The 23,434-nt window shown below is 44.9% G+C and overlaps 1 protein-coding gene across 1 annotated transcript in view; it reads left to right on the top strand.

Moving 5' to 3' along the window:
• The first annotated feature begins 437 nt into the window (after positions 1-437).
• PRICKLE1 (prickle planar cell polarity protein 1) overlaps positions 438-23,434 on the top strand; it is a 52,388-nt gene continuing 29,391 nt past the window's right edge. The window contains exon 1 of the mRNA XM_044277051.1: positions 438-569. The gene's annotated coding sequence lies outside the window, so the exon portion shown is untranslated. The remainder of the gene's footprint in view (positions 570-23,434) is intronic.

Here is a 23,434-nt window from a genome sequence, read left to right as displayed (position 1 = left end):
AATACTACTGGACCACTGCACAGTAAGCAGGACTCAAGCAGATGAGCTGTGCAGTGTGCCTCTAAACCTCTGCCCAAAGGAGAACATTCCACAGACTTCTGCCCTGAAATGGATGACATTTCATCACTTTGCATTGTCCAGACATAACTGCGGGCCTCCTGGTTCTTCATGTGGGGGCATTCCGTTGAAAGGCAATTAAGGCGCTGCCCGCACCGGTGAGCTGCATTCCTCGTCTTGCTGAGGTGACCGCACGGGGACAAGGTCTGGACTGAAGCGCCGCAGCCTCCTCCTCATGTGAATAAGCACCCCCTGCAGGGACTGCGATAGCTGCGGGGAATCGGTGTCTCCTATCAGTCCGCGCGCTGATTGGCTGGGAGCGGCGCGCCGGAGCCAATCAGCGGCGAGGAGAGCCCGTGTCACGTTAGCTGTGTGGAGAGCTGGCAGCGCTGTGGTAGTAGTCGGTGAGGAGCGAGCTCACCTAGAGGCGGTGCGGTGTTACTCTGCGGCGGACTACGAGCCCGTTCTCAATGTGCTTGTGTGACAGGACCCTCTGCCTCAGACAGTGAACGGTAGGTTGCTATTTACTTACTTACCTCGCTATTTACCGTCTGCTTGTACATTAGTAGCAGCTCTGCCCGGACGACTGGAGTGCTGAGGAATGTCAGCCACCATGAGCTTTCTGTCACCTAGAAATTCTTAGTCTAAAACGGGACCCACAGGCGAAGCCCCTCAGCCCCTGTCTTCACTTTAGTTTGGGCACCAGTTGCTACATTAACCCTTCGCTCCGAGGAGTCCCGCGGCTCCTTGCTGTTGCGGCTCCCCCTGCCGGCGACATGTCATCATAGCGCTTGCAATGTGAATTGTCCGTGTTGCTCTCTGCATGGGGTCGTATAGGAAAGTCATTAGGGGAGTCGTGCCATCGGCTGCTGTAACAATGAGGCTATTAGCCTTCCCTAAGTAAATAAATGACAGCGCTGGAGTGAATGGTTTATGGCCCTGGCTGCAGAAAGCCCTGCTGCCCTGAGTGGCGCCGGCTAGTGCTAACCAGAGAATAGGGCTGTTGATCTTACTGCAAATAAATGGCCCCCTCCCTAGGGATGGTGGGGGGGATGAGGCTGATTGCATGGTGGGTTCAAGGCCAGAGAATGTGGAGATGTTTGATGTGTCTGTAGTATGTGAAACCACTAAGAAATGACTGATCCTGTGTATTGGAAATGCCAGGATGTTTCCCCTAAGGGGCTATGAAGGAGGCTTAAGGAGACTTGTAGTAATTCTGGGCTGGAGCCCCTCTATCTGCTAGATGGAAAAAGCAGATGCCGCAGAAGTGTGCTTGATGTGCGCAGCCTAGAAAAACCTGCCTATGGCGCCTCAGTTGGACTTGGGTCTTGTTCACATCTGTGTTGGGGATTCTGCCAAAAAAGAGCGGACAGAAAAGTCCCGCAAACGCACCAATGGAAACTGGACAGAAGCCATTCTAGTCAATGGGGGTTTCTGTGGCTCCATTTCTATCAGTTATGTGCCGGTATCTGAGCAGACAATGTGAACGCGGCCTTATGTCTGCAGGAATTGTTGCATGCCATAGGGGCTGGGAGAGAACCGAGCGGTTAAAATCGTATGCAACTTGTGCGATGGGTGACTTACTTTACAAGTTTTCACTTAAAGGGGTTTTCCAGGATCCCTATATTAAGGCTAGGTCTACACGACAACCGGGCACAACTACAATGCAACATTTGTCGCCGCAATTTTTTTAATGATAGTCTGTGGTGTCGCAACGCGACAGTCGCAGAAAAATTTATCTCAGATGGAGTTTTTACGACTGTCGCGTCAGTTGCAGCATGTCGCATTGCGACACCATAGACCGCGGATGGGCAAACTGCGGCTCTCCAGCTGTTGTAAAACTACAAATCCCATCATGCCCTGCTGTAGGTTGAGAGCTGTAGGCAGACTGGGCATACTGGGAATTGTAGTTTTACAACAGCTGGAGAGCCACAGTTTGCCCATCCCTGCCATAGACTATCATTATAAAAATTGTTGTGCGACAAATGTCGTCGTGTAGACCTAGCCTAATGGTCTATCCTCAGGGTAGGGTATTGATATCTGGTGAGTCTGGCAGCTGTGAATGGCACAGCTCTGTTCATAGTGTAGTGGTCCTACCGGGTAACTGCAGCTGAGCTCCATTCACTTCAGTGCTAGGTGAGGTGCAGTGACCCCGCACGACCACTACACTATGAACGGGGCTGTGGTTCCCTCTCCATTGACTGCAAGAAACAGCGGGGTGTGGGACCCACTTACCAGTCGGATATTAATGACCTATGCCGAGGATAGATCATACATTTAGCAGTGTTGTCCATACTTTGGCTGGAGGGCTGGCATCAGGGTGAGTGTGGTGCTTTGTGCCCAGGAATTATGGTGGCATACGGACGCTCTCCAGAGAACTGTCTATATGTTTGTTCACTGAAGCTCTGGTATTTTCTGACCTCTCGGTGGGGATAATACGTTTTCATTCACTTATCGATTCTCACTTAGTGCTGGTGAAGTCTTGGAAGATGATTGATTAGTAAGGAGGGGGGGGGGGATGAGCTGTCCCCATTTCTCCTCTATCCTGTGATGGTAGCATGCCCCCTGTTACTTGTATATGTACATGGATGACCTGTGTGCCTGGTTTTAGTGCGGAGAGCTTCCATCTGTCTCATTAGAAAAGGGTGTGAGTTTCAGCGGGTTTGCCCAAATGAGACTCCAGATGTGGGACTTCAGCTGTTCTGTCACTTTGGTGACAACTGGTCCTATCCCAATAAGCTTTTTCTTTCACCGTTCTCTTTAACTAGGTGTAAATGTTTCAGCCCACGGTACAGCAAATATACTACCCCCCTGAGAGACCGTGACGTCTGTTGGAAGCTTTAGGCAGCATGCATCCTGTTAGGAATGATGGGAGTGGTAGTGGATCTTGCTTGGTTTTCTGTATTGAACGCTGGGAGAATGATGCAGGAGTCCTCTCTTAGGCAATATTTACTCTTGCTGGAGGTAATAAATGGAGACCATCTATCATCCTGTCAGACCAGGTTCAGCTAGTCGGACTCCAGTGCCTGAGATCTATCATTACACCTCTGCTGGGGGCCTGATGGGAGGGAAGAGGAGGATGTGGGTGATGCTCCAGTCATCTCCTCCAGGAAACGCTAGAAGGCGATCTCGGTAGTTCTTTTGGATATGATAGTAAAATGGAAGGGCTTGAGGCAATAAGTTTTTTTTGCTTATGTGATGCAGACTTTTTATTGTGGGTGGGAAATAGTTGAAATGTCTGAGCAATGCCAAATAGTGAGCCTCTGCTAAAGGGGGGGGCAGTCTGTTCTGCCGTAGAAAGCAGCTCATTGCGTTCTCTAATCGGATGTATAGAGGGCTGCTGCTTCTGATACGAGGATTTATCAATATGCACTGGAGAAGAAAACATCTCCTACGTTACATATGGCTGAGCTATTCACATTACAGGCAGATGTTCTCGGCAATATCCCATAGGGAACGGGGCAGAGAAGGAACCCTTAGCAGCAATGGTAATTATCGCCAGAGCCTTTCCCCGTCCCGTTCCTCGGCTTTGCTAGTCTTGGTGTCTTCTGTAGTTGGTGGAATATAAAGCACTGAAGGACGTCAGTGATAAGAGTTACAGCAACCCACAGCTTTGTAGTCATATAATAGGGGGCCGAGACCAAAATGTATACCAATATTTATTTAAAAAAATCTTTTTTATCCCGTTTCTGTCTAAAGGGAAGATTTATCAAAACTGGTGTAAAGTAGAACTGGCTTAGTTGCCCATAGCAACCAATCAGATTCCACCTTTCATTTTTCACAGCTCCTTTGGAAAATGAAAGGGGGAATCTGACTGGTTGCTATGGGCAACTAAGCCAGTTTCCTTTACACCAGTTTTGATGAATCTCCCCCATCACTAGACTATATAAACCAATCACAGATAATGTAGTGACTAATTACCTTTTCATTCAGGCAATTGAGTAATAGACAGCCATTGTCTGATTTAGAATATGTGGAGGCACATTTCCATGTGCCGAGTGAGCCGAAGAGCTGCGTTTCCATGCAGTGATCACCCCCATCGTCTGGGGCCAAGCAATGGCTGCTGCCATCACTCCTCCTCCTACACATTCATTGTTCACACCGCATGATTGAGGTGTCTGCACAAAAGATCATTTCACCCATTCGTTCCCAATAATTGACTCAAAAACCAGGCTGTGTAAATCCAGCATTAGTCTCGGTTGCAAGATATTGATGGTGAAAACTGGCTATGCATTAAAGGCTAAGTCCCATTTCCAGAGGAACCAGAATATTTAATATGAAGGAGTATATCAGTATGGAGTATGGGTCTTTCAATGTGGACTAGGGCAGACTGTTGTCTCATTATTCTGTAATATTTGGTACACGTAGAACTGAAGTGTTCATACAGAGGCCTATTGTAATCATCTCGGATAGTCTGGGATTCATGTAAGGGTAGGAAACGGAATAACGTCCCTGCCGATCCTGCAGCCATGGGGACATATGACTGCTGTGGCCCATCACTGGCTTCTACAGTAATGCTTGCATTGCCGATCACCGCTGTGGCCAGTCATGTGACCGACATACACTGCAGGTTCCCACTACAGAAACGGCAAGGACCAGTGGTTATTTTTTTTTATCTTATACCTTTTATGTAAATGTCTTAAAAACCCAGACAAGCCCTAATATTATACAGTAGAAGTCCTACCAGCATGTATCTGTATCATTACAGACCCCCTCCACAATAAGGCTTCATGCACACGACCGGAAAGCTTCTGTGTGCAATCTTTTTTCTCAGCTCCATTAATAGAAATGGCTATTCATAACGCGCAGTGTAACCTTGAGGAGGAAGCAGCACGAGCGCCGCCTGCTCTTTAAACAGTTGTGGGGGTGTCGGACCCCCGCCAATCTGATACTGCTGATCTGTCCTGAGGATAGGCCATCAATATCTACCCATTGCACAACCCCTCTAATGACCTATCGTTTTCCTCCCAGTCACACCCTAAGGCCTCATGCACATGACCGTTGTTTTGCGGTCCATTTTTCACGGATCTGTTGTTCTGTATCTGAGTTTTTTTTTTCCCTCTGGTTTAAGTTCTCTTCCATTCCGTTATTCCACAAAACATATCCGTATGGTTTCCATATGCGATCTGTTTTTTGCAGATTGGAAACAGTAACTTATTATTCGCCAAACACATGAGCAATATGGGTTGGGCATAGCATTTCTACAGTATGGATCTGCAAAATAAGGATGATATACAGATGTGTTCCGTGTGTGTTGACTTGAATGGGGCCTCAACACTTGAATGGTGTTGACTTGAATGCGATTTGCAGACAATATTAGGACATGCACTACTTTTTTGCGGAACAGAATGCACACAGAGTACCTTCTGTTGTTTTTACGGACCTATTGAAGTGAATGGTTCCTCAAAAAAAAACTGAACAGAAGTGGAAAGAAAAGTTTGCGATCCTTGCTAGAAGCCACGTGGGGCCCATTCCCCTCATGATAAGTTTCACCATAGTACAGTAAGTCCGCGTTGTAGTACTTTATGCCACATTTACCGAATATCTCATGTTACTTGATAGGTTTAAGGAAGAGACAAATCTAACACTAGCAGGTTTCCTCCTCAACACTCCTACTGGGTTCACATTGCCACTAACACTTTGTAACACCTAAAATAAGTCCCAGTGAAACTCATTACCATAGCTAACCACGCCCACTTTCCCACCCACATTACTAAACTGGCGTGAGTGTTATAAAAATGTGAAAAGCGAGTGCAAAAAGTCCTATTTTTGTGACCTTTTTGTAGCCAGAATTCTGGAGTGAAGGTGTGATAAATCAGGGCCTATGTGGAGGTAGCTTACCTGTCCCGTCATCGACAGCGGTGAGCAGTCCCCATTCACTTCAGTGGCATGGGTCAGTTTAAAATGTGTAAGCAATACTGGATTGTTGGGAGACTTATGCCATGTATACACTTACGTGTCCCTCCAACGTACAGTGTAGGATGAATGGCCTCTTTATCTGTGTAACTATGGCCAGCTTTAGGCCTCTTTCACACGGGTGTCGCGTGTGAGGGCTGGATAGGATGCAGGTGCGTTGCAGGGAAATTAGTGATTTTTCTGCGCGAGTGCAAAGCGCTTTAATGCGTTTTGCATGCACGTGAGAAAAACAATGAGAACAGAATGCTATGTAAATTAGGGATGGAGGGGTTAAAAAATAAATACATTAAACTCGCCTCATCCACTTGTTCTCTCGTCTTCTTTCTTCTTTTTTGATGACCTGGGAGGAAAAGGACCTTTGGTGACATCACTGCGCTCATCACATGGTCCATCACCACGGTCATGCACTGCACCCGCGTCAAAGAGGCCTTAGGCCCCTTTCACACGGGCGAGATTTCCGTGCGGGTGCGATGCGTGAGTTAAACGCATTGCACCCGCACTGAATCCTGACCCATTCATTTCTATGGGGCTGTGCACATGAGCGGTGATTTTCACGCAACACTTATGCGTTGCGTGAAAATCGCAGCATGTTCTATATTCTGCGTTTTTCACGTAACGCAGGTCCCATAGAAATGAATGGGGTTGCGTGAAAATCGCAAGCATCCGCAAGCAAGTGCGGATGCGGTGCGATTTCCACGCATGGGTTCTAGGTGACAGTCTATTCACTGTATTATTTTCCCTTATAACATGGTTATAAGGGAAAATAATAGCATTCTGAATACAGAATGCTTAGTATAATAGTGCTGGGAGGGTTAAAAAAAATAAAAAAGTTAACTCACCTTATCCCCATGATCGCCTAGTTCCCGGTCGGTCTCTTCTTTAGCTGTGACTAAAGGACCTGTGGTGATGTCAGATCACATGCTCCATCACCATGGTGATGGACCATGTGATTGGAGCATGTGATCTGACATCACCAAAGGTCATTCAGCCCAAGCCCACAGCTAAAGAACAGACCGACCGGGAACTACACGATCATGGGGATAAGGTGAGTTAACGTTTTTATTATTTTTTTAACCCTTCCAGCGCTATTATACTAAGCATTCTGTATTCAGAATGCTATTATTTTCCCTTATAACCATGTTATAAGGGAAAATAATAGAATCTACAGAACATCAATCCCAAGCCCGAACTTCTTTGAAGAAGTTCGGGTTTGGGTACCAAACATGCGCGATTTTTCTCACGCGAGTGCAAAACGCATGACAATGTTTTGCACTCGCGCGGAAAAATCGCGGGTGTTTCCGCAACGCACCCGCACATTTTTCCGCAACGCCCGTGTGAAACCAGCCTTAGTGTTTATATCCAACATGGCCAGATCTCATTTGGCCCAATGTTTGCAGTTCGAGGCACCTTACACAGTAGATCTCTATAGATCCCACAAAAATCTGTGGCTTAATTAGAATGAATCCAGTATACGGGCGACTTTAGAAAAATCTGGTAATCACACAGAGTCGTTTGAAGGCTGAGTCCGTTTGGGTTGGGTGGTCTTGCCCCAGATTGGATTATACTGTTTATTTGGGGGTTTCTTACCCGGTGTCCCCTTGTGTATCACTTTCTGACACTGTTGCATTCTTCTCTGCATTTTAGCTTATGTTTGAGGGTAACAAAGCGATCATCTTTCTTTAGCCAGCCAAGCATGTTCTCCAGCCTGCAGATAAGTGAGCAATTATCTGCCGGCATTCTCAGGGATGACAGCCACTTTCAACAGATTGCAGATCAAAAACACGGTGTGTTATTTCAGTTGTTTTGGTTTTAAAGTGTCACCATTTCCAAGATCTTGTCTGACTTCCTTCACTTGAACAGAGTCTCTCTTTATTTCATGGTCACTCACTTGTAGAGCAGATTCCACCCAGTGTTGATGATTTAGGGGTCTGGTGGCCTAAATGGGAAATCTGAGGCTACTTTCACACTAGCCTTTTACTGGATCCGGCAGGGTTCAGCAAAAAACGCTTCCGGGATAATGCAACCGTCTGCATCCGTTATGAACAGATCCGGTTGTATAATCTGTAACATTGCCAAGATGGATCTGTCATGAACTCCATTGAAAGTCAATGGGGGACGGATCAGTTTTCTATTGTGGCAGAGATCTGTCCCTATTGACTTGCATTGTGGGTCATGACTGATCCGTCTTGCTTCACATCCCAGGACGGAAAGCAAACTACAACATGCTGTGGTTTGCTCTCTGGTATGGGAACGGAGCGGAATGCATTTTTGGAGTATTCTATTCTGTTCAGTTACGTTTTGTCCCCATTGACAATGAGGACAAAACCCTCTGACGGATCTCAATACCGGAAAGTATTAACGCTGGTGTGAAAGTAGCCTTACGTTAGCAGACGACTGCTACAATGCTCCTGGAACTTTGCTGATGGCTCCTCTTTTTGGGGGGGTTGATTCCTGGGGCCACTGACAAAGTCAAACTGGCTGCTATAAGGAATCCCAATCTCAAAGGTGTTGCCCCTTTAACCAGTAACAGTTATGGGTCGGAGTAGAAGATGTAGTTTAATAATTCCATTGTGATAACTATGGAAGCCGCCCTAAAACTGTATGCGTGTATATTAAATATATATTAGTCTGCCTGAACTTTTATGTTGTGCAGATGTTTTCTCCTTCAGCTGCCTTTGTTATCTGAAGCAAATATCCTGTAGATCCCAATTATGTTCATTTGACTTTAGCAACAATTGTGTTTGAAATGCTTCCAGTTTCACATTATTGGCAGCAGAAGACAGCTGCAAGCCCAAAGCCTTCTCCAGCGTTCCCAGCTCGGCTCATTGCTTCCACTTTAATAAAGTCTGTTACAAGGTTCCCTCTGATGTAGTTTAATACACATTTTTTTTTTTCTCTCTTTTAAGCAGATGACCTGTATTGAGTGTTTCTATTACATAATGTGGGCATGTTGCCCACTTCTGTAAACTGTTGGCACTGCCCAGAAGGTGCAGTAGTAGAGAAAGTAGTCGTGATAAAAATCCTGGCTGACAAAGAAAATCTGCTGCATTACTCAGCTCTACGCCTGGGGGTTAAGGGCAGACCCCATGGTGGTCTGTACACAGAGCATCCAGGGTGGGAATGAATGTCGTCATTAAAGGAGTCTGGATCTGGAGGAGATTTTGTTTCTAAGGTAATTGATTGCTCTGAACTTTAGTACCCCCTGATCATTTTACCATGGTGAAATACACAGGACCATAATGCGCAAGGCTGTCCACAAAACGCAGATCTACAAATAAAGGTGACCCATAGACTTCAATGGTCCATGGACAACACTTTGTGGCTAAGAATAGGAGTTGTTTTATCTTTTTGTGGAACGGACATATGAATGCAGAAAGCGCGTGTTTTTGGCCACAAAAGGCGGCCCATGAAGTTAATAGGTCTGCAAAAAAAAAAATGGATGTCACATGGACGTCATCTATATATTATAGAATTTTGGCACACGGCCGGGTTTGTGCCTTGTACGCCAGTTGGGCATGACGGGGCTGGGACTCTAGCCTCAGTAAATTTACTTACATTTCTGCCTAGAAATAGGTGCAAATGTTAGCTACAAGCTACGCCAGCCAGGGACAGTTTTCACTCCAGACGCACAGACTGCCACAGATGCACATGCTAAGTGTAAAAAGCCGCTCTTAGTAAATGTGCCCCAGTGTGTGTGGGGGCAGTCAGAAGAGATGGCTGTTGGCAAACCGCTAATGAAAGTCTATGGACAGCTTCAAAATGTCTCTGTTTTGGACAATCTCTACCCGTTGGAAGGTCCATTGACAATAAGCTGGGACCCCCAACCAGCTGCTATCTATGCAGAATCCTGGCAGGGTATTATTTCTCTGTAGTGCCAGCAGGGAAAATTGAGCATTACATGGCACCCCTTCAATCAATGGGTTTCGTGTGTAATGCAGGATAGGACATGTTGTCTCCTGACAAGGAATGAGGATCCTAAACCAAGAATCCCTCCTCTGTTTCAGAATCCCATAATGGTGGCTATGAAGGAGATACCAGAATGCCTGGCCCAAACCTTCATGGCTGATAAGGGATATGGTAGGGAAGCAAGGAGGGTCATTATCTCTGGCTGCTTATAATAATGATAATAGTTTTTATCCTATGGTAAAATCTTGACCTGCTCTGTAAGGGTGAAGTGTTCCTCTAGACATGTGCAAGGGTTTATTTGTGACCCGAGGCTAATGGTAGTTATGTTCTTGAGGGGAAATGGCAAGGATAACACTCCTATACAAATACCAGCAAATGGTGTTGGGGAAGCTTTAAAATCTGCTCACTATGGAGCAAGCAAATGGGTACTTGCAGTCTTCTGCGAGGCTTCCAGCCCCCACCGTGTTTTTTCTTGGGGACTGCTCTGTGAAGGCTTCATTCCATCTCTGTACATTGCAGACAAACACCAAATTGGATTTTCCGCTGTAAAGCTTGTGTCTCTGAATTCCTGCTCGGTGACATTGATTAGGATAAAGAGTGAACCTATCAGGAGAAACGTCATGGAGTTTTGGTGACTCCTCGTAGATGTGATAAGGTGGTGAGATGGCTGGTCTGCCCCCCTGACCATATAACATTTTCTGATGGGTCACTCCCTTTAGCTATTCCAGATGAAGTCTCAGACTTGGGCTACTTCTGAAGGGGAGCGGCGACTGTTTTCTGTCTTTTTCGGCTGGCCAGACATATTTTGCTTATAGTGAATGTGTGATTCACTGTAACAGCTGCAGAGCCCTCAGCCATTCTAGAAGAGCCTAAAATTCCCATCCCTCAGCAAGAATGCTGGCTTTCTACTTCCAATAACATAAGGCAGGTCTGGATGGGGGAGACATTACACAAGTACTCAGTGTGCACCCCTCACTGTCTCATCTGTATCGGGCTGTATATGTTTTAGATTTAAAAGCCTGACTGCACAACCTTTTGCTGATCGGAGACCACGATGCCCAACTGAACCAATCCCAAGGGCCGGAAATAAAACTTAAAGGGTTATTACCAGCCAAGGCTACTTTAACACTGGCTTTTTGGCTTTCCATTTGTTAGATCCGTTCAGGGCTCTCACAAGCGGTCCACAACGGATCAGTTTTGCCCTAATGCATTCTGAATGGATAAGGATCCGCTCAGAATGCATCAGTTCAGTCTTCATTCTGCTCTGGAGGTGGACACCATAACGCCTGCAGCGTTTTGCTGTCGGCCTGAAAAGAGGAACCAAACGGCACACAATGTAAGTCAATGGGGACGGATCCGTTTTCTCTGACACAATGGAAAACTGATCCATCCCCCATTAACTTTTAATGGTGTTCATGACGGATCTGTCTTGGCTATAGAAGACCTTAAGGCTGAGTTCACACGGGCGAGATTTCCGCGCGGGTGCAATGCGGTAGGTGAACGTATTGCACCCGCACTGAATCCGGCACCATTCATTTCTATGGGGCTGTGCACATGAGCGATTTTTTTCACGCATCACTTCTGCAATGCTTTAAAATCGCAGCATGCTCTATATTCTGCGTTTGTAACGCAGGACAGGCCCCATAGAAATGAATGGGGCTGAGTGAAAATCGCAAGCATCCGCAAGCAAGTGCGGATGCGGTGCGATTTTCACTCATGGTTGCTAGGTGACAGTCTATTCACTGTATTATTTTCTCTTATAACATGGTTATAAGGGAAAATAATAGCATTCTGAATACAGAATGCTTAGTACAAGGGCAATTGAGGGTTAAAAAAATAAAAAATAAATTAACTCACCTTGTCCTCTTCATCGCGCAGTTCCCGGTCTCTTCTGATGAGCTGTCGGCTAAAGGACCTTTGGTGACGTCAGATCACATGCTCCAATCACATGGTACATCACCACGGTGATGTACCATGTGATTGGAGCATGTGATCTGACGTCACCAAAGGTCCTTTAGCCGACAGCTCATCAGAAGAGACCGGGAACTGCGCGATGAAGAGGACAAGGTGAGTTAATTTATTTTTTATTTTTTTAACCCTCAATTGCCCTTGTACTAAGCATTCTGTATTCAGAATGCTATTATTTTCCCTTATAACCATGTTATAAGGGAAAATAATACAATCTACACTACAACTAACCCAAACCTGAACTTCTGTGAAGAAGTTCGGGTCTGGGTACCACAGTCGGTTTTTTATCACGCGAGTGCAAAACACATTGCACCCGCGTGATAAACACTGAACATCGGAACGCAATCGCAGTCAAAACTGACTGCAATTGCGTACCCAATCGCGCGGGTTTGCCGCAATACACCGGGACGCATCCGGACCTAATCCGGACACGCCCGTGTGAACTCAGCCTAATACAACCAGACCCGTTCATGACTGATGCAGGCGGTTGTTTTATTGTAACAGAAGCGTTTTTTGCAGATCTATGACAGATCCGCAAAAAAACACTAGTGTGAAAGTAGCCTAAAATCTTCATGGCAGGTCAAGTATTTATACCATAAATGTCTGATAGGTGCTGGTTGTACTTCTTGGACTCTCATCTAATGGGAGAATACACATGTGCCACCCCTAGACACAAAAAGGCATGTCTGTAACTGGATGGTTGGGGGCTGAGCAAAATGGCATTGAGGAGTGCATGTGGCTGCATGTTATGCACCTCTGCTAGAAGTGGTAGGTTGGCTAGATTACATCCCCCTCACCCCCCGACATGTCTGTTTTAGAGCTCATTGACACGACCCTATAAATGAGTCCACATCCGTTCCACAATTTTGCCGAATGGGTGCGAACCCATTCATTTCAACGGGGCTGCAAAAGATAAGGACAGCACACTGTGGCCCCGTAAAAAATATAGAGCATGTCCTATTCTTGTCCGCGGACATGTATAGGCGTTTCAAGAAGCATCCGTGTTTTGCAGATCCGCAATTTGTGGACCGAAATACACGGCGTGGTTGTGTGAATGCGCCCTTAGTAAATTCTTGTAGTAACAATCCTGCAGCCTCTTTTCTTAGAACTTTTGCTGTTCCTCTGTTATTCCTCCTAATTTGACAACTGGATGTTACCATTTCCCTTATAGTGCTATGTCTCTACACAATCCGACACTATGTTCACATGGCTAAAACCGACTGATTATAAAGCAGCGGCAGACCATTAGGCTCATGTGCCTCTAATGTGCAAAAAATGGCAGTTTTAGCCCTTCCCTATTGACTTCAATAGGAAATGTAGTTAACACCCACTTCAAAGAAATAACATACCGCTCCTTAAGCAGATTGTAAATCGGCAGCAGGAAATACGCCCCATGGAAGTCAATGGGAAACTGTTGGAGCTCTGGAATTCTGCAGTGGAAAACGTCTGTTTTCAGCAACGCAATCCATAGCGCGTTTTAGCTGTCAATTTAATCATACATTTCTAGGAGGAATAATGGGCATGGTACAATGGATGCTTGCCAATTATGTAATGGGGAATACTTACTACTAAAAAGGCTTCTCCCCTTCTGCAAATCCAGCCTTTCTGCATACTGAGTAATGAGATCTAGGTGCACTTCAGTTGCTCCCAGTTTTCCTAATCTGTAATCTGTAATTTGTTAGAGGCAGAAAACCATTTTTGAGCTAATCTGTCCTATGCCTTATCAATCAACAGTTGTTTTTCATTATATTTAGTACAAATCTCGCTGAAAGAAATGATGGCCTGTTCCATCTGAAGCACTACTTCCAGGGGATCAGTGTCCTTAAAGGGGATCTGTCATCATAATTTGGACTATTATCTACAGTAATAGATGAGCTGTACTGCAGATAAGGAGTGCCACTGCAGTTCGCCATGTTTTATTTTCCTATTGCCCACTGTTGTGCCCGCTGTCTGCACTGATGTACACAGTCCGGACTGCTGTGCTGTTCTGACATAATGGGGATGACTCATGTGCGCATGCACAGCAGTCCTGACAATGTATTTCAATAAAGATCTCAGTGCTGACAGCAGAAGGAGAAAAAAAATGAATAGTGACCTGGACTCCAAAACTGTAGATAAGGATCCAGAATCTCTAGTGCGACACGTTGGAACTGCAGCTGTGTAAGCAGAACTAGATCAAGAGTGTTTTCAGCCTCTGACAGCAAGCAGAGAGCTTGAAAGTGAAGTTATAAAGCAAGTTGCAGAACTTTTCACCATACAATGATAACAGGGGAGGAATCCATTCATTTTCAGGGAGAGCAGAACTGTGGACTACTTGTTTTCTATATTAGTTTTATTGGGTATTTTTTTTTTCTAACCTAACAAGCATGCAGAAATGTGACTGACCGTGACCACCAGCTCTTCTCCATATCTTCGCACCAAACACAATTTCATGACCTAAATGTACATTATCATAATTCTACTAGTTGTCTCCACCAGAATTATTTTACATGTGACCGCCCTTCCCTGCCCCCGCCGCTCCACTACTGCACTGAGGGTCTGTTTGGCTCACTCCTCCTGGTCTCCAGATGAGGCTGCACTGTGGTTATGAGTAGGGTTCGGATTGCTGTATCCCTGGCATGCTCAGCCAGCAGCCTTCCAGCTGTTGCAAAACTAAAACTCCCATCATTCCCGGACAGCCTACAGCAGGGCATGGTGGGAGTTATAGTTTTACAACAGCTGGAGGGCCGTAGGTTGAGCATCCCTCCCTGCTTTATCCGAGCCCGATTTGTTTAAAAACTTTGTTAAGAATACAGGCTCCATCCTACTGTCTTTCCGAAGTTTCAGCTATATCGCACGACTTACTTTGTCTCGCCTCTATCACGGTCACTTCGCTTATTCGCATAAATTTCTGCATCAAAATAGTAAGCTGAACTCGGCTTCTTATGAGGCATGAAGCCGCGTTCAGTTTCGTATTGTGATGCAGTAATTTATGCGAATAAACGAAGTGACCCGTGATAGAGGTGAGACTAAGTAAGTCTCGTGATATTGCCAAAACTTCGGAAAGGCAGTAGGACAGAGCCCGTATACGAATTGGCTTTGGCTTCAATCACTGGTTGCGCAGGCGATCTCCTCTGCAGCTGATTGGCTGGGCAGCTATTTTCTTGGGTGTGGACAGGGACGGGGCACCTGGAAGTGTCAGAACAGGATTGGTAAGGGGAGTATTTAACCCATGATGCCAGATAACCCCTTTTAATATGGTTTTATATCTAAAAGAAATAAACTTGGCAAATAACCTTGATTTAAAAATAAAAAATCCTGTGTAAAACTCCTATGCGGATCGGTGTGTTTCCATGGTAACGGACTGCAAACAACCCTTGTGTAGTCTCCTTCTGCACTCATGTATAGCTCCCATTCGGCTTTTCTTCTTTCTCGTAGCCTTGAAAAGCTTTAGTTATATTTCCTTATTAATGCAGAATGACGTCTGGTTTATATAACCACTCTGAAGAATTTCTGTCAGTTTTGGCTCTTTCTTTAAAGCGGTGTTTACACAGACATCTCTTGTAGCAGTTCTAAAGCTGCGAGGGATTTATGTGACAGAAAAGCACTAAACCAGTTCATCCCAAATGTTCTCCTTCTGGGCCTCACAAGTCTTGCTTGGACAGATTTGGAGGCATTGTTGGGGGGTAGAGAAGAGGGTGCCGTACCTTTGACAAATGTTTGACTATACTGTGATTGTGATGTCTGGAAATGTGTATAACGTCAGATGCTAGGCATAAGCTACGAAGGGTGCATGTACATGGGGCTCTTTGTAGTATACTTTTCACCAGGGGTTCCATGTATTAAAACCACTGTGACCCCAAAAGGAAGACGATATTGGTGGCTGAGCCGTAAATTATGATTCTTCAAGTGTGCATATTGTGTGTGGCAAGGAAATGTCACACGGTGCGCGGTTTTAGTTCTGGTCTGATTTTGGAGGTAGAACTGATCAGATCAGGCACTTAGAAGAAGAACTGTCTCTGCTGTGATATGCCCTTTATTTTTTGGCTGGTACCTCTGATTTTAGCGAGGATTGGTCTACATTGTGGTGCCTATACCCTGAGATGAGCTGTGCCAGGGCTGCACACCTCCCTGGAATAATATACCAGGTGTGCCTATGTGGAGTAAGATGCTATAGCACTCCAGCTGTGGTAAAACTACAACTCCCAACATGTGCACTTATTTAACTGTTTTCAGAACTTCATAGAAATGAATGGAGCATGTTGGGAGTCGTAGTTTCACCACGCCTCATCATTTTTTTGCCCCAGAGCAGATCCATAATTGTTGGGTGGAATTGGCCAACTGCATGATGTTGTGTAGACACGGTCTGTATAGCGCCACCTGCTGTTTTGTTCTTTTCCTTATTTCTCCATCCAGCTCACTGAGGTGGTTGCCTGCGCTCAGTTCAAATGTTAGACTGCCACCAGTCATATCTTCTGGTAGAAGCAGGGAAAGAGCTACAGCAGAAAGGACGCACCGCTGAGCTGCAGCCTAAAATAAATCTAGCAGAACAACTGAAGCAATGAATGTGGAAATGTCTGGAGACATGTGAGGTACAGGGCTGGTTCTAGCTGTGCTATAGAGAGATTGTCATGTTCTACATGATGTCTGATTTTAATTTTTTACATTAATCAGGGGATAACCCCTTTAATTTATGTAGAGTAGTCTGTGTGCCTAAACTGAAATTTGGTCTTCATTTTATGCCAGAAAATTATTGAAGTTAATTGTGTTGAGTCCACTGGCCCTGCCTCCTCCTCCTGCCACTTTCTGAGAAGGAGGTATGGCAAGGGCGGCGTAGAAATGGCACATGCAATTAAATTTAGTCACAGTGGCATTCAAGAAGTTGCAAACAGGGATTAATAGTGTCAGCGGTATTTGGTGATGCCATGATGCCAACACAACCCATGTTTTGTTGAGCCAAAAGTTACTGTTGATGCGTTAATTGGTTAGAATTATCAAAACTGCTGCGGCCAAGTATTCTTTCTATTGACTATTACGAAGCAGTCTGAGAATCGGGAATGACCGTTCCTGCAAACCGCCGTGCCCGACTATCTGGCCATGTAAATATGCCGCTGATCACCTGCTCCTTTATCGGGTGATTCTGCCGTTCGTGCAGGCACCACCGATCATGGCTTCTGAGCAGAAGATCATGTGGTCTAAACAGTGATCTGCTGCTCAGAAACCATGATTCTGTATGAGGTCCTCATACTGTGGAGGAGATCGCTGCTGTCACAGTCGCTGAACAAGCAGCCGACAATCCGCTGCTCAGTTGGCCTGTGTAAATCCAGCTTTAGTAAACTACTTTCACATCTGCATTTTTGCTGTCCGGGATCTCAAACCCAAAGAGAAACGCTTCCGTTATAATACAACCAGTTGCATCGATCCGTTTGTATTATGTCGAAAATGTACCAGAAAGAAAAAAATGCAGATGTGAAAGCCGCCTAAAACTCTTTAGTGCTTTATTTCAGTTAATTACAAGGCTACACATGTACTTGTAAAGGTTTGTGTCTAAGGCTACTTTCACACTGGCGTTTTGGCTTTTCGTTTAGGAGATACGTTCAGGGCTCTCACAAACGGTCCAAAAAGGATCGGTTTTAGGCCAAATGCACGTGGCCGTGTTCCGAGTATACACTATACGAGAGTATTACTGTACAGCAGCGGCGGCATAAAGCGGACGGCGTCATAGCAACCAATGACGCCGTGTGCTCCTGCTCTGAACAGGAATCCAGCTCGGCATACCACGTACCGCTCTCGGCCGCGTGCATTCGGCCTTACCCTAATGCATTTTGAATGAAAAAGGATCCGCTTAGAATGCCTCCGTTCAGTCTCCGTTCCGCTCTTGTGTCCGCCTGACGATGAGGAGGCAAACGGATCTGTCCTGGCACACAATGTAAGTCAATGGGAACTGATCCGTTTTCACTGACACAGTTTGACACAATAGAAAACGGATCCGTCCCCCATTGACTTTCAATGGTGTTCATGACGGATCCATCTTGGCTATATTAAAGATAATACAACTGGATCTGGTCAGAACGGATGCCGATGGTTGTATTATCAGTAACGGAAGCGTTTGTGCAGATCCATGACGGATCCGCACCAAACGTGAGTGTGAAAGTAGCTGTGTTCTCGTTCTACCATTTCTCCGCTCCTCAGCTATGGACCAGCCAATGTCTACTTTCTTCTTCTGTGTATATCTATCATCTAGAGCTGGGGACGTCACAGCAGAGTGGTCACCATGAGGCAGGGGACATTTCATTCTATTGTTCAGCTGAGGATAATAAATGGCAGCTTTCTGCATTAATGACCCTAAGCATATTGTCTTTGCTGGTGACCACTCCACGTTATAATCCATTTCCCTTAACTGTTGTGGCTGCTGGCACAAAAATGATGCATGTCCACCTAGGGTCACTGGTTCCTTCACCCGTTCAGTAATTGTATAGATTTCTTTGTTTCAGATGAAGGAGATAAATGGAGTCTTCACTCACTCGACACTAGGTGGCGTATTTCAACTTTACATGGATAGTGAATAGAGAACACTTGGTAAAAAGGGGGATATTCTTGCTTGGCTGGCTGCTAATAAGAGCATGAGTTAGCCAGGTCATCCTTTTTGCTTGAATGACATGGAATATGTAGATTATACAGCAATCCAGCCTCTTATTTTATAGGCCAGGAGCAAATGGTGTATACCCAATATTGAATAGGCATGTGTATTAGACCAAAGCTTGCCTTACTATATACCATACATACTGTGCATGCATTCCCTGTACATGCACATTGAGTACTTCCGCCTATAGTTATCTGTCTGAGAGAAAACTGATCTCAGTAATATATGCAGGACATCATTTATACGTGATCAGCAGCTGATAAGCATTTCTTCCATAGGGCCAGTTTTATTTTTATTTTTTGTAGTTTTAAAAAGTGCTCTGGTGTCTAGAAAGTGTCTTCTTACCCCTGAAAAGTAAGGCCTCTAAAGGCGCCTGGTAGCCTCTCTCTTTCCTCTTTTTGAAATACGCTGGTTAGTAGCTAACAGGTCCTCAAGACATTTTCAGGTTACAGTTATTGTTCATTTTGCCTAAAGATGTGTTATCAAACATTTTATCTTATAGGTATATTTTTATGCCTATCCTAACATTTTTTTAATTGGATCTTAATTAGAGTCGATGTATGCGCAGTTTTTTGCTTAAAATTTTATATATATATATATATATATATATATATATATATATATATATATATATATATATATATATATATATAGAAAAACGAAGAAATCCAGCGGGAGCATCAACCTGGGTGTGGGTGCACTGTCCGGTACAGGGTAGCGGCAATACCTCAAATATTATAGCAGCAGGAAAAATCCAGAATGCACTCCAAGATGAAAGTGAAACAAGTGATTTATTCACCCATAAAAGGCATAACTCGCGACGTTTCGGCTCACAGAGCCTTTCTCAAAGCTCTGTGAGCCGAAACGTCGCGAGTTATGCCTTTTATGGGTGAATAAATCACTTGTTTCACTTTCATCTTGGAGTGCATTCTGGATTTTTCCTGCTGCTATATATATATATAGATATATATATATAGATATATATATATATATATATATATATATAAATTTTTTTTTTTTTTTTTTTTGTAGGGGAAGGAGAATTGGTCGATATGATAATCTTACTAGTAGAGGCTTAAATGGATCTCCAGGAATTATTTGAAATGGCCACCAACAACCTGTCCCTGAATATGAGCAGCACTGGTTGCCACCACGTGCAGAGCTGTCTAAGTGGTGAGGAGGCAGGACCTCACTACACTCTGGCACTTGAATTGGTGAGCGTTCCTTTCAGGCTGCTCAGCTGTAATGGGATATGGTAGACAGCATCACATTACCATCTTCTGTTACTACAGTGTAGAGAGGACGTGCCCACTCACCTCCTAGGCAGCACTACAAGTGGTGGTAACCAGTCCTCCGCACTTTCTAGGACAGGTAGCTTTCAGTCATTTTAAATCATTCCCACAGACCCCTTTAAAGCATTACTTGTCAATTAAATTCTAAGGGTACATTCACATGACGGTGGAAACCACCATTTTTCTTATTGGCCATCAAATGACTATTTTCAGAGCTGTTGCAGTCTATGCTTCTATTTACAAGGCCATTTTTATCAGGTCATGAATAACAGCCGTAAAAAAATAAGAAAAATCCCATATTTATATTTTATCTTTTTTTTTCAGACTGACTGGCTCCATACATTTTAAGGGAGAAGGAGGGGGGCTTTTTAAATTGCTGTTTTTCAGAAAGGCATCTGTTAAAATATGACCATTTTGCTCTTTTTAACAGCAGCGTTTGTTAACCCAGTAGGAAAATGGCAAAAGCCATATGTGAACCAGCTTCAAACTATGGTTTGCCGTCTGAGTGGGATTTGTATAATCTGTTTACCAATGTAGTTCTTGCCAGAAATCTCTAAATTGAGAAATCTGCTCAATTCCATTTACATCCTGTACTGCCAATAGCGTTCATCAGCGTTACGGACGTTACCCATGTGCCCAACTTCTGTAGCCAAGCGAGCCTGACTTTACAATGTAACTTGAAGTCTTTCTTCATCTCAGCCTAGTCTATCTGCTTAACGGGCCAGTCTCATATTACTGATAGGCATTCAAAGCATGCTGCTCTGATAAAACGGACACTTAACTTCCCTCACATAATCTTTTCAGTGCCTTGAAATGTTTGAGCTGGTTATCATGTTTTTATCCTGTCTGACAGTGTGACGTATATCAGCAGTTCCTATATGTGTTTTGCATGTTAAGCTGGCCATACATAATAAGGCGGTCATACACATTCAATAGCCATCTCTCCAGACTCCCTCCTCGCTTCCCCATACACGTTTGGGTCAGCCAAAGTGTGTGTAGTCTAATGGGAGAGCGGCTTATCTCCCTGGAGAACAAAAGGCGAAAATATTCATTTCTCCCCATCCTTGTCTCCTCCAACATCATTTTGGTTTGGCTGACAAATGACTAATGTGTATGGCCAGAGGGAGTGGGTAGAAAACCACTGCCAATCCTCCCAGGAAGAGAAGTAGAGGGTAGGTGGAAATTAGACTGCCCAATCCCTATCTCCACCCAGTTGACTATTCTCACCCACGAGTTTGATTAAAGGGGTTACCTTATGTCTAAAAGATCCCCCATCAATGCCCGGGCCCCTCATATACATCATTTTGACTTTGGATAACCCCTTTATCTAATATGTATGAGCAGCTTTAGCCTAGTTTTGTTAGTTTTTGATAAAAAAATAAATAATAAAAATATATAATTTTATTACAAAACTTCAATGCAAATCTACCAATGCATTGAAGGCATTTTTGACCCTTAGGATATTGATAACCTATCCTCCGATCTCTCCTTGCTAGCTGAAAAAGGGCTCAAGGACTTTCTGTGAGCCCGGCTACTTTCACACTCGCGTTTGGTGTGGATCCCTCATGGATCTGCACAGACGGATCCGCTCAGATAATACAACCGTCTGCATCCGTTCAGAACGGATCCGTTTGTATTATCTGTAACATAGCCAAGATGGATCCGTCTTGAACACTATTGAAAGTCAATGGAGGACGGATCCCTTTTCTATTGTGTCATAGAAAACTGATCTGTCCCCATTACATTGTGTGTCAGAACGGATCTGTTTGGCTCAGTTTCGTCAGACGGACAGCAGAACGCTACAGGCAACGTTTTGGTGTCCTCCTCCAAAGCGGAGTGGAGACTGATCGGAGGCATACTGAGCGGATCCTTTTCCATTCAGAATGCATTAGGACAAAACTGATCCGTTTTGGACCGCTTGTGAGAGCCTTGAATGGATCTCCTAAACGGAAAGCCAAAACGGCAGTGTGAAAGTAGCCAAAAAAGCACCGTCTGGCTGTGCCCGGTTACTGCAGAAGTGGACGGAGCGTATCCACTGTCCTTTTCCCAGCGGCTGCCGAAAACAGCTGTTCAGTGGGGTGTCCGATCCTCCCCAGTCTGATATTATGTCCTATTCGGAGGAGGGGGGTCAATATTGTACCTATTGTAGTATATGTGAGTAGGGGGTAGTTGGTGAATGGAATGTAACCAATATCTCCTGCCCCTTCCATTACTCACGTGTGACATTGCCACGAGCTGGTTTTCTGTTTGCCCATACACACGGTATTGTTGTGGTGTGTTTTCACGAAGACTTGCTTTCAAGGCTGATTTGAGGACACACATGGGATATGCTTCTACCAAGGAAGCCAAGCATCTGTCCTACAGCTTTTCTTTTACCCTGCAGCTGTAGATGATGTGTAACTGGGCACCTTTTTCCTGTTAAATCCTATCATACCATTATCCTTTTAATCTACCTCCCCATGAGAGGATCCAGACCTCTGGGAGAGATGGAAACGGGCAGCTTTCCAGGAAGAAGAGTTGGCCGCCACCGCAGAGGCGCACCATGTGACCTTACACGGCTGTGTGCGTTTTGTCTGGTGGAGAATACATTGCTCTGCGGTGATATCATACCTTGTCTTTGCTGCACACATCTGCTTATGTAAGCAAAAGACTTTGCAAGAACCTCACAGATATAAGAGCTGTCTTAAGCACAAGAGAAAGGAGAGATTTGCAGGGAAGGGAGCGGTCTGAAACCTACCAAGCAGACACCTGTATATGCCAGTGTTATCTAGAGGTTACAAATGGCATTATCCTGAGGAGGAACTCTGCTTGGACAGGGTTAACGCCTTCTGAGTTTCACAGTTGTCTTTACTTTTGGAGCTGCTAGTTATTGGTCCCTATGGCTTTTTCACTTGTACACAAGCAGGGGCGGACTGGGAACCTAAAAGTAGACCTATGTTGTAGTCCAGGGATGGGCAAACTGCGGCTCTCTAGCTGTTGTAAAACTACAAATCCCACCATGCCCTGCTGTAGGCTGATAACTTTAGCCAGACTGGGCATACTGGGAGTTGAGGTTTTACAACAGCTGGAGAGCCGCAGTTTGCCCATCCCTGTTGTAGTCCTTCTGTCAATTTGGAGGGGCAACACAAGTAGGCAGGGTCAGCAATAATGTAGTGCAGCACAGAATACTGCCCTTCCAGAACTAAATACCACAGAGCAGCACAAAAAAACATCGTTATTGAGGACAGAGAACACCAGATCATGTACCTGGCCAGCGTCTGTGAACAGGGCTTGGGTGGCCCTCTGGACATCAGCCCACCGAAAAATAAATGACCTGTAGTGTCTATGGGAAGTCTGTTTACTACAGCTTTGGCCAAAAGATGTGAAGACTTTCTAGAGCAGGGGTGCACCACAATGCCATTCTGGGTGGCCCCCAACCATGAGGCTGGCACTGTATGAATTCTATTTCAAGCAACTTAAAGGAGGAATCCTGGCCCAGACTGCTTCTTTTAGAGGGATACTTGCATATGGGCCATCTATGTGTGCAGCTTCATTCATTGTAGTCTATGCATGTTTCTATAACCGCTGGAGCCCTCATATCAGACAGGTTGTGCCCCTCTGTTTTATACTTTACTATCTACCAAGATTGTGCCCCCCAGAAAACCCATACAAATGTGCTTTCCTTGAAAGAAGT

Source organism: Bufo gargarizans, chromosome 2 (genome assembly GCF_014858855.1).
Source record: "Bufo gargarizans isolate SCDJY-AF-19 chromosome 2, ASM1485885v1, whole genome shotgun sequence".
Lineage (NCBI taxonomy): Eukaryota > Metazoa > Chordata > Amphibia > Anura > Bufonidae > Bufo > Bufo gargarizans.
This window is presented reverse-complemented; position numbering and strand designations above follow the sequence as displayed.